The sequence below is a fragment of the Pan paniscus genome, chromosome 10, assembly GCF_029289425.2.
Source record: "Pan paniscus chromosome 10, NHGRI_mPanPan1-v2.0_pri, whole genome shotgun sequence".
Lineage (NCBI taxonomy): Eukaryota > Metazoa > Chordata > Mammalia > Primates > Hominidae > Pan > Pan paniscus.
Genome location: NC_073259.2, coordinates 93,353,510 through 93,369,664, shown reverse-complemented (window position 1 = coordinate 93,369,664; position 16,155 = coordinate 93,353,510).

The following is a 16,155-nucleotide window of genomic DNA, read 5'->3' as shown; positions in this document are numbered from 1 at the left end:
AGAGGAATAACAGAGAAATGAAAAGCAGTAGCCCAAGAATGGACTCACACAAATATAGTCAACTGATCTTTGACAAAGGAGCTAAGGTGATTCATGGGAGAAATGATACTTTTTCAATAAAATACTTTTTTTTCAACAACTGGACATCCACATACAAAAGAAAAAAAAGGAATCTAGGCATAGTCCTTATACTTTTCACAAAAATTAGCTCAAAAGGTATTAAAGACTTAAGTGTAAATCACAAAACTATAAAACTCTTAAGAAATAATATAGGAGAAAATCTAGGTGACCTTATGTTTGGCAACAACTTTTTAGATACAATACCAAAAGCCCGATCCATAAAAGGAAAAATTAGTGAGTTAGACTTCATTAAAATTAAAAACTTCTGTTCTGTGAGAAACTTTGTCAAGAGAAAGAAATAAAAAGCGAAGAGAAGAGCCAAGATGGCCGAATAGGAACAGCTCCGGTCTACAGCTCCCAGCGTGAGGGACGCAGAAGACGGGTGATTTCTGCATTTCCATCTGAGGTACCGAGTTCATCTCACTAGGGAGTGCCAGACAGTGGGCGCAGGTCAGTGGGTGCGCGCACCCTGCGCGAGCCGAAGCAGGGCGAGGCATTGCCTCACTTGGGAAGCACAAGGGGTCAGGGAGTTCCCTTTCCGAGTCAAAGAAAGGGGTGACAGACGCACCTGGAAAATCAGGTCACTCCCACCCGAATACTGCGCTTTTCCGACGGGCTTAAAAAACGGCGCACCATGAGATTATATCACGCACCTGGCTCGGAGGGTCCTACGCCCACGGAGTCTCGCTGATTACTAGCACAGCAGTCTGAGATCAAACTGCAAGGCGGCAGCGAGGCTGGGGGAGGGGCGCCCGCCATTGCCCAGGCTTGCTTAGGTAAACAAAGCAGCCGGGAAGCTCCAACTGGGTGGAGCCCACCACAGCTCAAGGAGCTGTGCCTGCCTCTGTAGGCTCCACCTCTGGGGGCAGGGCACAGACAAACAAAGACAACAGTAACCTCTGCAGACTTAAATGTCCCTGTCTGACAGCTTTGAAGAGAGCAGTGGTTCTCCCAGCACGCAGCTGGAGATCTGAGAACGGGCAGACTGCCTCCTCAAGTGGGTCCCTGACCCCTGACCCCCGAGCAGCCTAACTGGGAGGCACCCCCCAGCAGGGGCACACTGACACCTCACACGACAGGGTATTCCAACAGACCTGTGGCTGACGGTCCTGTCTGTTAGAAGGAAAACTAACAAACAGAAAGGACATCCACACCAAAAACCCATCTGTACATCACCATCATCAAAGACCAAAAGTAGATAAAACCACAAAGATGGGGAAAAAACAGAACAGAAAAACTGGAAACTCTAAAAAGCAGAGCGCCTCTCCTCCTCCAAAGGAACGCAGTTCCTCACCAGCAACGGAACAAAGCTGGATGGAGAATGACTTTGACGAGCTGAGAGAAGAAGGCTTCAGACGATCAAATTACTCTGAGCTATGGGAGGACATTCAAACCAAAGGCAAAGAAGTTGAAAACTTTGAAAAAAATTTAGAAGAATGTATAACTAGAATAACCAATACAGAGAAGTGCTTAAAGGAGCTGATGGAGCTGAAAACCAAGGCTCAAGAACTACGTGAAGAATGCAGAAGCCTCAGGAGCCGATGCGATCAACTGGAAGAAAGGGTATCAGCAATGGAAGATGAAATGAATGAAATGAAGCGAGAAGGGACGTTTAGAGAAAAAAGAATAAAAAGAAATGAGCAAAGCCTCCAAGAAATATGGGACTATGTGAAAAGACCAAATCTACATCTGATTGGTGTACCTGAAAGTGATGGGGAGAATGGAACCAAGTTGGAAAACACTCTACGGGATATTATCCAAGAGAATTTCCCCAGTCTAGCAAGGCAGGCCAACGTTCAGATTCAGGAAATACAGAGAACGCCACAAAGATACTCCTCGAGAAGAGCAACTCCAAGACACATAATTGTCAGATTCACCAAAGTTGAAATGAAGGAAAAAATGTTAAGGGCAGCCAGAGAGAAAGGTCGGGTTACCCTCAAAGGGAAGCCCATCAGACTAACAGCGGATCTCTCGGCAGAAACCCTACAAGCCAGAAGAGAGTGGGGGTCCATATTCAACATTCTTAAAGAAAAGAATTTTCAACCCAGAATTTCGTATCCAGCCAAACTAAGCTTCATAAGTGAAGGAGAAATAAAATACTTTACAGACAAGCAAATGCTGAGAGATTTTGTCACCACCAGGCCTGCCCTAAAAGAGCTCCTGAAGGAAGCACTAAACATGGAAAGGAACAACCGGTACCAGCCGCTGCAAAATCATGCCAAAATGTAAAGACCATCGAGACTAGGAAGAAACTGCATCAACTAACGAGCAAAATAACCAGCTAACATCATAATGACAGGATCAAATTCACACATAACAATATTAACTTTAAATGTAAATCGACTAAATGCTCCAATTAAAAGACACAGGCTGGCCAATTGGATAAAGAGTCAAGACCCATCACTGTGCTGTATTCAGGAAACCCATCTCACGTGCAGAGACACACATAGGCTCAAAATAAAAGGATGGAGGAAGATCTACCAAGCAAATGGAAAACAAAAAAAGGCAGGGGTTGCAATCCTAGTCTCTGATAAAACAGACTTTAAACCAACAAAGATCAAAAGAGACAAAGCAGGCCATTACATAATGGTAAAGGGATCAATTCAACAAGAAGAGCTAACTATCCTAAATATATATGCACCCAATACAGGAGCACCCAGATTCATAAAGCAAGTCCTGAGTGACCTACAAAGAGACTTAGACTCCCACACATTAATAATGGGAGACTTTAACACCCCACTGTCAACATTAGACAGATCAATGAGACAGAAAGTCAACAAGGATACCCAGGAATTGAACTCAGCTCTGCACCAAGTGGACCTAATAGACATCTACAGAACTCTCCACCCCAAATCAACAGAATATACATTTTTTTCAGCACCACACCACACCTATTCCAAAATTGACCACATACTTGGAAGTAAAGCTCTCCTCAGCAAATGTAAAAGAACAGAAATTATAACAAACTATCTCTCAGACCACAGTACAATCAAACTAGAACTCAGGATTAAGAATCTCACTCAAAACCGCTCAACTACATGGAAACTGAACAACCTGCTCCTGAATGAATACTGGGTACATAACAAAATGAAGGCAGAAATAAAAAGATGTTCTTTGAAACCAACGAGAACAAAGACACAACATACCAGAATCTCTGGGACGCATTCAAAGCAGTGTGTAGAGGGAAATTTATAGCACTAAATGCCCACAAGAGAAAGCAGGAAAGATCCAAAATTGACACCCTAACATCACAATTAAAAGAACTAGAAAAGCAAGAGCAAACACATTCAAAAGCTAGCAGAAGTCAAGAAATAACTAAAATCAGAGCAGAACTGAAGGAAATAGAGACACAAAAAACCCTTCAAAAAATTAATGAATCCAGGAGCTGGTTTTTTGAAAGGATCAACAAAATTGATAGACCGCTAGCAAGACTAATAAAGAAAAAAAGAGAGAAGAATCAAATAGATGCAATAAAAAATGATAAAGGGGATATCACCACCGATCCCACAGAAATACAAACTACCATCAGAGAATACTACAAACACATCTACGCAAATAAACTAGAAAATCTAGAAGAAATGGATACATTCCTCGACACATACACTCTCCCAAGACTAAACCAGGAAGAAGTTGAATCTCTGAATAGACCAATAACAGGATCTGAAACTGTGGCAATAATCAATAGCTTACCAACCAAAAAGAGTCCAGGACCAGATGGATTCACAGCCGAATTCTACCAGAGGTACAAGGAGGAACTGGTACCATTCCTTCTGAAACTATTCCAATCAATAGAAAAAGAGGGAATCCTCCCTAACTCATTTTATGAGGCCAGCATCATTCTGATACCAAAGCCGGGCAGAGACACAACCAAAAAACAGAATTTTAGACCAATATCATTGATGAACATTGATGCAAAAATCCTCAATAAAATACTGGCAAACCGAATCCAGCAGCACATCAAAAAGCTTATCCACTATGATCAAGTGGGCTTCATCCCTGGGATGCAAGGCTGGTTCAATATATGCAAATCAATAAATATAATCCAGCATATAAACAGAGCCAAAGACAAAAACCACATGATTATCTCAATAGATGCAGAAAAAGCCTTTGACAAAATTCAACAACCCTTCGTGATAAAAACTCTCAATAAATTAGGTATTGATGGGATGTATTTCAAAATAATAAGAGCTATCTATGACAAACCCACAGCCAATATCATACTGAATGGGCAAAAACTGGAAACATTCCCTTTGAAAACTGGCACAAGACAGGGATGCCCTCTCTCACTACTCCTATTCAACATAGTGTTGGAAGTTCTGGCCAGGGCAATTAGGCAGGAGAAGGAAATAAAGAGTATTCAATTAGGAAAAGAGGAAGTCAAATTGTCCCTGTTTGCAGACGACATGATTGTATATCTAGAAAACCCCATTGTCTCAGCCCAGAATCTCCTTAAGCTGATAAGCAACTTCAGCAAAGTCTCAGGATACAAAATCAATGTACAAAAATCACAGGCATTCTTATACACCAACAACAGACAAACAGAGAGCCAAATCATGAGTGAACTCCCATTTGCAATTGCTTCAAAGAGAATAAAATACCTAGGAATCCAACTTACAAGGGATGTGAAGGACCTCTTCAAGGAGAACTACAAACCACTGCTCAAGGAAATAAAAGAGGATACAAACAAATGGAAGAACATTCCATGCTCATGGTTAGGAAGAATCAATATCGTGAAAATGGCCATACTGCCCAAGGTAATTTATAGATTCAATGCCATCCCCATCAAGCTACCAATGACTTTCTTCACAGAATTGGAAAAAAACTACTTTAAAGTTCATATGCAACCAAAAAAGAGCCCACATCGCCAAGTCAATCCTAAGCCAAAAGAACAAAGCTGGAGCCATCACACTACCTGACTTCAAACTATACTACAAGGCTACAGTAACCAAAACAGCATGGTACTGGTACCAAAACAGAGATATAGATCAATGGAACAGAACAGAGCCCTCAGAAATAACGCCGCATATCTACAACTATCTGATCTTTGACAAACCTGAGAAAAACAAGCAATGGGGAAAGGATTCCCTATTTAATAAATGGTGCTGGGAAAACTGGCTAGCCATATGTAGAAAGCTGAAACTGGATCCCTTCCTTACACCTTATACAAAAATCAATTCAAGATGGATTAAAGACTTACATGTTAGACCTAAAACCATAAAAACCCTAGAAGAAAACCTAGGCATTACCATTCAGGACATAGGCATGGGCAAGGACTTCATGTCTAAAACACCAAAAGCAATGGCAACAAAAGACAAAATTGACAAATGAGATCTAATTAAACTAAAGAGCTTCTGCACAGCAAAAGAAACTACCATCAGAGTGAACAGGCAACCTACAAAATGGGAGAAAATTTTCGCAACCTACTCATCTGACAAAGGGCTAATATCCAGAATCTACAATGAACTCAAACAAATTTACAAGAAAAAAACAACCCCATCAAAAAGTGGGCGAAGGACATGAACAGACACTTCTCAAAAGAAGACATTTATGCAGCCAAAAAACACATGAAAAAATGCTCACCATCACTGGCCATCAGAGAAATGCAAATCAAAACCACAATGAGATACCATCTCACACCAGTTAGAATGGCGGCAATCATTAAAAAGTCAGGAAACAACAGGTGCTGGAGAGGATGTGGAGAAATAGGAACACTTTTACACTGTTGGTGGGACTGTAAACTAGTTCAAGCATTGTGGAAGTCAGTGTGGCAATTCCTCAGGGATCTAGAACTAGAAATACCATTTGACCCAGCCATCCCATTACTGGGTATATACCCAAAGGACTATAAATCATGCTGCTATAAAGACACATGCACACGTATGTTTATTGCGGCATTATTCACAATAGCAAAGACTTGGAACCAAGCCAAATGTCCAACAGTGATAGACTGGATTAAGAAAATGTGGCACATATACACCATGGAATGCTATGCAGCCATAAAAAATGAGTTCATGTCCTTTGTAGGGACATGGATGAAATTGGAAATCATCATTCTCAGTAAACTATCGCAAGAACAAAAAATCAAACACCGCAAATTCTCACTCATAGGTGGGAATTGAACAATGAGATCACATGGACACAGGAAGGGGAATATCACACTCTGGGGACTGTTGTGGGGTGGGGGGAGGGGGGAGGGATAGCAATGGGAGATATACCTAATGCTAGATGACGAGTTAGTGGGTGCAGCGCACCAGCATGGCACATGTATACATATGTAACTAACCTTCACAATGTGCACATGTACCCTAAAACTTAAAGTATAATTAAAAAAAAGAAATAAAAAGCCATAGAATAAGGAAAAAATGCAAAACGTATATCTGACAAAGAACTTGTATTTAAAATATCAAAGAACTCTTAAAACCCAAAAAGACAACAACAACAACAAAAATTAAAAATGGGTAAAAGATCTGGGCACCTCACCAAAGAAGATATACAGATATAAAACAAGTATATAAAAAGATGCTTAATATCATGTTATCAGTGAATTGCAAATTAAAGCAATGAAATACCACTGTGCATCTTTTATAATTACTAAAATCCAAAACACTGACAACACTAAATGTTAGAGAGGATGTGGAGCAAGAGGAAGTCTCATTCATTGCTGGGGCGGATACCAAATCATTGAAACATTTTGGAAGACATTTTGGCAGTTTCTTATAAAACTAAGCAAACTCTTACCATATGATCCAGGAATCATACTCCCTGTAATTTACCCAAATAAGTTGAAATCTTATGTCCACACAATAATCTGCACATGATTGCTTATAATAACTTTATTCATAATTGCCAACCCTTACAGCAACCAAGATGTCCTTCAATATGAATGGATAAACTGTGTTACATCCATTCATATGATAATGTGTTTTTCAGTGATGAAAAATGAGCCAAGTCATGAAAATATTTGGAGAAAACTCAGATGAAATGAAGTGAAAGAAACCAATCTAGAAAGACTATATAATGTGTGATTACAACTGTATGACGTTCTGGAATAGGCAAAACTATAGAGACAGTAAAAAGATAAGTGGTTGTCAAAGGTTTGGAAGAAGGAAAGAAGGGATGGATAGGTGGAACAAAGGGGATCCTTAGGCCAGTAAATCTATTCTGAATGCTACCGTAATGGTGAATACACGTCATTATATATTTGTCAAAGCCCATAGAATGTACAGCACCAAGAATGAAACCTGTTGTCAACTGTAGACTTTATTTAACAATAATGTATTCATAAAGTCATATCAGTTGTAAAAATGTAGAGCACTAATACAAATATTCATAATAGAAAGAGGTAAACAAAACTCTCTCTGCTTTCTACTGAACTGTTCTGTAAACCTGAGACTGTTCTTGAAAATATGGTCTATTAACTGTATGTATATGTTGTACAAAAGCAGGGGTAGGTTGGGATTTTTTGTTCCATTTTCAGCCTCCTAATATCTGGTGTGCCTGTGAGCACAAGTAGGTGATCAGATATATAGCTCTGCTCTTTAGAAGGGAGACCCACACGTTCCCTTCCTCTTAAGGACTCCTTCGCTTTCCTCAAGATTACCCCCATGCTCCGAGTACTTCTCTGGTTTTCTAATTGGACTGTGTATTAGTTTTAATACTCTATGTCTTCGAGTTAGCTCCTTAGAAATCACTGAATAGATGGATGAGTGATTCATGTTAGTGAGGTAAGAGGGAACAAAGCAGAGAGCGCAGACTGGCTCAAATGCCTAGCTCCAATCTCTGTCCTATATCTCACTAGAAGTTTGACATCCGGAAATCTTAACCTCTCTGTGCTTCAGTTTTCTTACCTGAATAGGAGAATAAGAGAACCTACTCATCTGTCACATAGTGAGCACTGTTAAAGTGTTTGATCAATAAAATTAGTGTTAATAAATTTATGTTCTTCCCTTATACAACTGTTGGGACTCCCAGACACAATACTTTAAGAGCTAACTCTATTGGAGGGAATTTCACACCAGCTAGCATTGCTGATGATTCTCTTGTCCCCTAAATCACATTAAATGTAAATATCTCTTACATCTGTGCAGTGCCACCTACTGGTAAAAAAAAATAAAAATTAAAAATAAGTGGATTTAATATTTTCCTCATTAATAATAAAATTTTTAAAGCACCCAAAAGTTTGCAAATATATTGAGACCTCAGATCTTTTGCTAGTCTGATATCTTTCCTTTGACCTATTTTTGGATTTTGAAAAAGCAGACTTTGCAAAACAAAAAAATTAATACAAGTACAAAATTTTAAAAGAAGAAATGCTTTTTTATTAATGCTTTGAACTGACTAGGTTATTTAGGGGTTAAAATAATAACTTTCAATTTGCATCTAAGTGTCAAAATTGCTGAATGGTTTACAAACTCAGAAAGACAAATAAAAGAGCAAGGCCAAAGTGTTGCAGGCCCATGGTAGATGAGCAGCTTCCATGGGGTTTATCAGCTGGGTTTACTCAAGATTGTGTCATTCACTTTAATAGCATTAGCTAAATACGTACTCTAGGGAAAGTAAGAAAGCTGCTTACTTACTGTGCTGTCCAACGAATTGGTAGCTGTTCTTTCCATGAATGTCACATAAGACTTTAAACTTGAAGAATGGACTTTAGCTAGGTATAGGCTCCAGGAAAGAGGAAAATAAAGTTAAAAAGAACAAGACATAGATAAAAAGCCTGGGAAAGACACTATAGAAGGGACATCATCAATAAGAGATAAATATATTAAAGAAGCTCATACAATGAGTATGAGACGCAAAGTACAATTAATCTTTCCCTTAGGTACTGTAAATTGCCCTAAAATTGGGTTTTTCCTCATTTTGCAATAGACCTTAATGCTGATCTCTAGTTTTTCTTTTATATGATGCTATCAAATTGGTTTTATCTATTTTCTTTCATGATTTCTTGACTAATTTGACTTGTTGATATGGTATCTGAGGATAAACCTATGTGCCTTTTTTAAAGTGTCCTTTAAATTCTCTTACATGGAAAGGCTTAAATAGAAGATGATTTTTAAAATTCCATGTTTTCGATTTTGTTGTGCTCAGATTCCATGAATTTACAAGATTGCTGTGGAGTACTAAAAAAAAAAAAAAAAAAGCTTCTGTTAAAGGACTAGAATAAACTCAATCTGCCCCAAAGGGATTTGTTTGTTAATTGCTTTGGTCCACTTTACAAGGTCAAATCCATTCTCCTAATGACGAATCTCATCTGTTCTGGCAAAGAAAGAAATGTTTTCTTTCACTTCTACGTGTGGCAAGAGCTCATTCATCTCAGTAAGTTCTGAAGAGAAATCTAGCTACATCAGAGAGAGGAGTATTCAAAGGGCAACTGATGGCCAGGAAGATATATGGAATTCACTTTCTTGAGACAGACATTCAAATGGTAACAAGTGATAGAAAACAGCTCTATATTTCAGCGTGATGTGTGTTCGCTCCTGATGATTAAACCCCCTGTGGGCCATCTGCGTTTAATGGGTTAGAACTACTTTGTAGCTGCAGTTTTTTCCTTCCACTGCTCTCTTATTTATTTGAGAGGAGACCGATCTCAACTCTTTAAAAGTCAAGCATGTAAGAAACCCTGCCAAGAGAATCAGAAAGAAAAGGCAAATTTATAGCCTAGTGTTGTTTTAAGCATTTAGTAGTATAAATAAGAAGTGTAGATAAATGTGTACAAGTAGATGCATAAGTGACCTTTCGTTTATCTCAGTTACATTATTTGCCTAAATTCCAGAGCAGAATTAACCCAATTAGTTTATATAATGGCTTAATGCTGTCCCTCAGCTGAGCTATTAGAAATATACATAACTGATGCTAGATGAGGGATGGTGTTCTTTTACCTATAAGTCAAGCCTTGGGGACTTCAGTTCATATCCAGTGATTTCTGTAGCTAAAAATAAGAATCCAGTGTGGAAATTATGGTAACTCGAAGCAATGTACACTATTGGTGTTATTAATGCAATCTAATTATACTTTTGGTTTAAAATAGCAATGATGATAGTGGCTTTCTATATCTGTGGCTGTCTAACCCGAGACATGTCACATTTTACTAACATCTCATTACTTTTCTCTGACTTAGAAAAGTCAGCAGCCATAAGCACTCAATAAATATTTGCTGAATTGATTTGAACTCTGAGAACTGCGAGGTGAGATGGAACTGATCATCAGTGACATATCTGGCATCAGAATCTTGATTCTGTTCTGCCAAATAGTGACTTCAGCCAAAGCCAATGGAAACGTCACGTGAAGAACTTTAAATCTATGAAATCTTCACACAGCTACAAATGCTAATCTGAGTCATGTAACTACATGAGCCTAGCAAATTCTCTTTTGCCATTATTTTCACTCTGAATACATTGACTATTTTTAGAGTTTCTTTTCTTAACGTTTAGTTCTCTTCCTAGGTCATTAAACATATTTCTAAGGTGTTCCTATGATTCCCTTTTTCCTGACTTGTTTTTCTTTGGACTAGAAAACATATCCACAAGGGTAGCTCCTCAGGACTTTAAAAACGTCAATCAATATCACAGCTGGGAATAGAGGAGTTTAGATAAGAGATACCTATTCCTCCATTAAAACTCGGCTTATACAATTTAGAAAACAGTTTTGTATAAAGTGAGACAGACTTTAGCCAGGTGGGGCAAAGAGTTAAATTAAAGACACAAAAGCAATACCCAGCTGCCTCTTTTTCTTCTCCCATTCATGGAGTAGGGAGTATTTTTCCTGTAATGACCTCAAAATCTTCTCTCTCTCTTTTTTTTGGTCAGAGATCAAGGGATATACCAGGGCAAAACCTTATTCTTATTGAACTTTACTATCAGCTTTCTACAGATGTGCATTTTGAAGTGCACTTATAATTTTACCACTTTTTGTTATACATTATATAGATAGATCTATTAAAATATGTATGCTATTTTTTCATATTATGAAAGTTTCAATAATGTCACCCATCCAACTAAAGTGAATATTCCTTGAAAACAAAGTCCATGGCTTGAATTTATTCATAACCTCCATGGCTGGCATAGTACGTTGTAGTATGAGCTCAGCACATTTTGTTTAAATTAATATTATTATAGAAAACTTGAAAAAAATTATTGAATGAAAAAACATTTTTCTGTTGAGCTTGAGAACTTTGGTCCAATTAATAAACATAATAATACAAACAAAATGAAATATTTAAAATTCGAGAAAAGTTGTGGAATGATACAAATCTTAAAGGATTACAAATATTTTAACTAGCATGAACATAACTTTTCTAAACTTATTTGGGCTCTATTTAAAAGAAAAAAGAGAGAAAATGTCATTTCTATAAGTTCATATTCATCTTTCAAGGTCTGTTTCAAATGTCATCTCTTCTCTGTAGTCTTCCATGACCTATAAAATATTAAATTAATTAATCTCTTACCTGTTTTCCAATAGTATTTTGCTTGAGACATGTTCATGTCATACTGTAATTATTTGTTTGACTCTCTGGTCTTCCCAACCAGCATGTTAGTTTCTCTAAGGTCTTGGCTCAAAGTGGGTTGTCAATAAATGTTTGGTATATTGAGCAAAACTGAATTTAAAAATTCATAAATGAAGAGAAAGAAGTCTAACACTGACTTAACAGAAGGAAAAATTAAAGCCTATTTTAAAAGAATTTCATTTAAGTACTTCACAGAATACAATAAAATACTTTTAAAATGTATATCTAAATTATTTTTTTTTCATAGCTTAAAAAAAGTCTGCAGGATAAGGAGGCAGCAGGAGATGCTTTTAACAGGAGATCCTTATACTCTCTGCCCCTAAGTTTCCTCATAATGTGAAAGGGAGATGATAATTATACCCACTGTCACAGAACTGTGAAAATCAAGTGAGAAAATAAATAGGAAAGTGCTCTGTTAATTTAAAACTTTATGCAACTTTTTAAAGGAGCTACCCTTGTGGATATGTTTTCTGGTTCAAATAAAAAAGTCAGGAAAAAATATTCATAGAAACACCTTAGAAATATTTTTTTAGTGAGGTAGGAAGAGGACTAAATATTAAGAAGGAAAACCCTAAAAATAGTCAACGTATTCAGAGTGAAAATAACGGCAAAAGAGAATATCCTACGAACACTTTTGGCAATTCAGTAAAGTCTGTGAATTCTTACTTAGAAAATGATTTTAAGTAAAAGAAAATGCATAGGCTTAGGAGCGAAACCAAGTATGTTCAAATAGAGGCTTCCAAATAGTTACAAAACTAACTCTTCGATGTAGTGATATCTGTGCATCTTTATGACAGATCAACAAGAGCCAGTAACAGAGCTAAAAACTATGTCAATGTTGAAGTCATGTTTGAAAACTGCCTTAATCAAATTATGAATTTTAATTATAGTTATTGCAAGGAATCTACAATAACTCTTCATGAAAATATCTACTCTTTCTATTGGGGACAAATTCACAGGTATTGCAAATACTACTGACATCTATTGTCTATATACTAAATGAAAGAAAATGCTAAGATTTATTCCAGGTATTAGTGAAAATAAAGATTTAATTAGTTTCCATCTCAGTTCATGGAAACTCTAAATTATATTCAGACAGGCATCCTCTCCTATTTACTGTGTAAATAGCTCGTAGGGGGGTCCTTTTGCCTCCTATTGAAAAGCTGTCATGTTTTGACAATGCTAACAATTGTTCTGGATTATTCCCTTAAGCCTTTAAATTTTACCTCAAGGTAAACAGGTAAAATAAATATTGCAAGTATACATTATGTGAAGACACATGAAAAAACTTCAGTACATAAAGTTTCTTTTTTAAAAAAAATCAAAAACATACTATAAAATAGAGTCATGATGAAATTTTCAAGTGAAATCATTTATTTGCCCCTTGGACATGGAAAACGCTTAGTGGTATGCAATTCTAAGAATAACAAGGCACTAAAAGGGCTCCTTTCAGCTCTTTACTATTTTATTCAGTAAAACTGAAGAATTAGCTAGTTCCTGTCTTGAAGCATTGTTCACCGTCTTGCAGTACATTTCCAAGATTAATGACAATATGCTTATATAAAGAGAATTACTGAAACAAAAAAATCCTCTTTCAGCATTTACTATGTGCTATAAAATATCACATTTAATCATTTTTGAGATTTTGGGCCATAAATGGAGCTGTACTGCTAGGTATTTCATTTATGACTTCATTTGCATATTTGACCACCAGTGAAATTATTTAATACTACCTGGCGTATATAAAATATATATCATAGGACTTAGAGGCCAAGAGCTAAAATATTATTTAATATATCACTTTAATAAGTAGATTATCTTGCAAAAAGTCATACTTCTTAGTCAATGCAATATATGAGTTTCTATAAGGAAATAATATCTGTTGAAGTTTTAAATGCCTAATTTTTAAAAGTAGAAATAGGTTAAAGAGAACAATTATGAGCTAAGTAATAAAGATATATTTTTACATTCTAATTAGAGAAAAGAGAGGTCACCACCAACTGGAATTTTAAAAATAAGATCATTTAAATTTTTCTCCTAAAATATTTGGTAGTATAAGTGACAAATATTTTAACACAAAATATGCTAACATAATTACTTATTGTATAGAATATTATCTGAATTAAATGTTGAAAGACAGAAATAAGAGCCACTGATAAATTTAGGAAATTAAAATTTTCAAAGCTTATATAAACACTGTAATTGATCTTTTCACTTCTTATTTCATCCAAGGCATTTTTTTAGTTGCTGGTTAACTAAAACTATAGTATTATATATAGAACAGCATTACATAAAACAGATGGAGGCTGGGCGTGGTTGCCCACGCTTATAATCCCAGCACTTTGTGAGGCTGAGGTCAGAAGTTCGAGACCAGCCTGGCCAATATAGCGAAACCCCGTCTCTACTAAAAATACAAAAAATTAGCCTAGCATGGTGGCAGGCGCCTGTAATCCCAGCTACTTGGGAGGCTGAGACAGGAGAATCACTTGAACCTGGGAGGCAGAGGTTGCAGTGAGCCGAGATCACACCATTGCACTCCAGCCTGAGCAACAAGAGCGAAACTCCGAAAAACACACACACACACACACACAGATAGAGGTGATACGTGAATTATACCATGGCAGTCACAACAAGCACCAAGTGTCTGAGATGAGAAAGTAAAGATACAAAGAGAAAACAATGGCATATTGTCTTGAGAAGAACTGTATTAAGTCCACAGGTATTTGAGAGAAGAAAGTAAAGAGACAAAAAGTAAACAATTGCATATCATCTTGGGAGGAACTGTGTTAAGTCAAATGGTCTGCCTGTTATCCCTCCCTTGAAGGCAAAATAAGCAGTCAGATGAAACGATGAAACTAATACATTCCCATAATTTATACACACAATTTCATGAGTTTCCTCAAGGTTATATAGGTTATATAACTGTTATTCCTTTAAGATATGTTGTCAGGACTCAGGGCAAAGACTGCAGTGACTTTATTTTTCTACTTTCATAAGATATTATATAAGAATAAAATACTATTTAATATTCATAAAAAATAAATAAGACACTTTCAAAAATTTATAAACCATTTCTTAAATTTCATTTTATCCTTAAGAAACTGCAACCTTACCTAATTTTCCCATAAATTTATCTCTCCTCATGAGGTTCAAGGGTTAACCACGTTGCTCAAGTAAAAGAGTACAAGAAGCATCTTTTAAACCATGTATGCAAGGAAAATGTATGGAAGGGGCAAATAGGGGATGAGATAGCTATAGGAACAAATGTCCATGTGGTTCAAATTACTTATTGTACCAAAACTCCCAATAATACTGTCAATAATAAGCCCAAATAAAAGTAAGTAAAATGTTCCTTAGTTTTTTCTCTTAAGAAAAGTATATAACATCAATATGAATTCTAGTATTGAAATTTAAATTCAGAAGGAGCAAGAGAAAATTCAGGAAATTCATTTTATGTACTTTGTTTTAGCTTTATCTTACCCTATTATATCAAAAGTTCATTTTATTTATTTTTGGCAACTTGAATACATAATAAAAATTCACTGTGTACAAAAGGAAGTTGGAATGTTAACACAGGAAAATTCATGAGATTCTTACTGCCATAATACAATTTGAGGCATGGCTGAGGGTAAAAACTTCAGGCATGTGTTTGTCCAGGAAGATTGTGAACTCATAAAGGACAAGAACTATGATTCCATTACTTATTTTATTATTGCAAATAGCCTTCATCTACATTTTTAAAATATGTGAATTATACAGAGAATTATAGATGTAAAACCTTAATTAAAAAGATGTTTCAATTGAAAAAATAGTTATAGAAGCTCCAACTAATTATTACCTAATTATTAAGTATAAGGAGAAAAAGACTAGAAAAACTGAGGAAGAAAATGAAATTTGAACTTGACAATATGACTTCTGTCTCTCATTTGAAAAATATATGGTACTAGCCAAGGGATACTAAAATTTAAATTAAAGAGGAAGAAAATGAAAATGAACACTATTAATTTGTGAAATTTTTGAAAAGAAAATCTTACATTTTTGTTTTAAGTTTTAGTTCACAAATTCCTATTAACCACATATATGAATATATATGAAAATAAGTCATTCTCTTCTAAAACCATAAAGGATATTTAACAGCTGCCTAAATAGACTTTTAACAAAAGATCTTGCATGAAAGCATAATTCTCACAGCCAAATTGAACACATTTCTTTTAGAAACAAAAATAAAGAAAGGGAACACAAAAGTAATAAAGAATAAAGTATTATGAAGTCAGGGAATGTTTGTTTAGGACATTACTCATTTCTATCATCAGCTTGATTTAAAATTTTATTACAAAAGATGTTTAATTGCTATAAATATTTTCCCACTAAGAAGATACACTTACGGGATTTAAGTACTTTTTCCAAAATTTAATTTTAAAATTCATTTATTCTCGTCCTTTAGCCATTAGAGCTCCCAAGCATATTCCTAAAGTCTGCAGGAACCACAAGAAGATTCTACAGAGTACAAAGAGCTCAGCTCTAATCTGAGC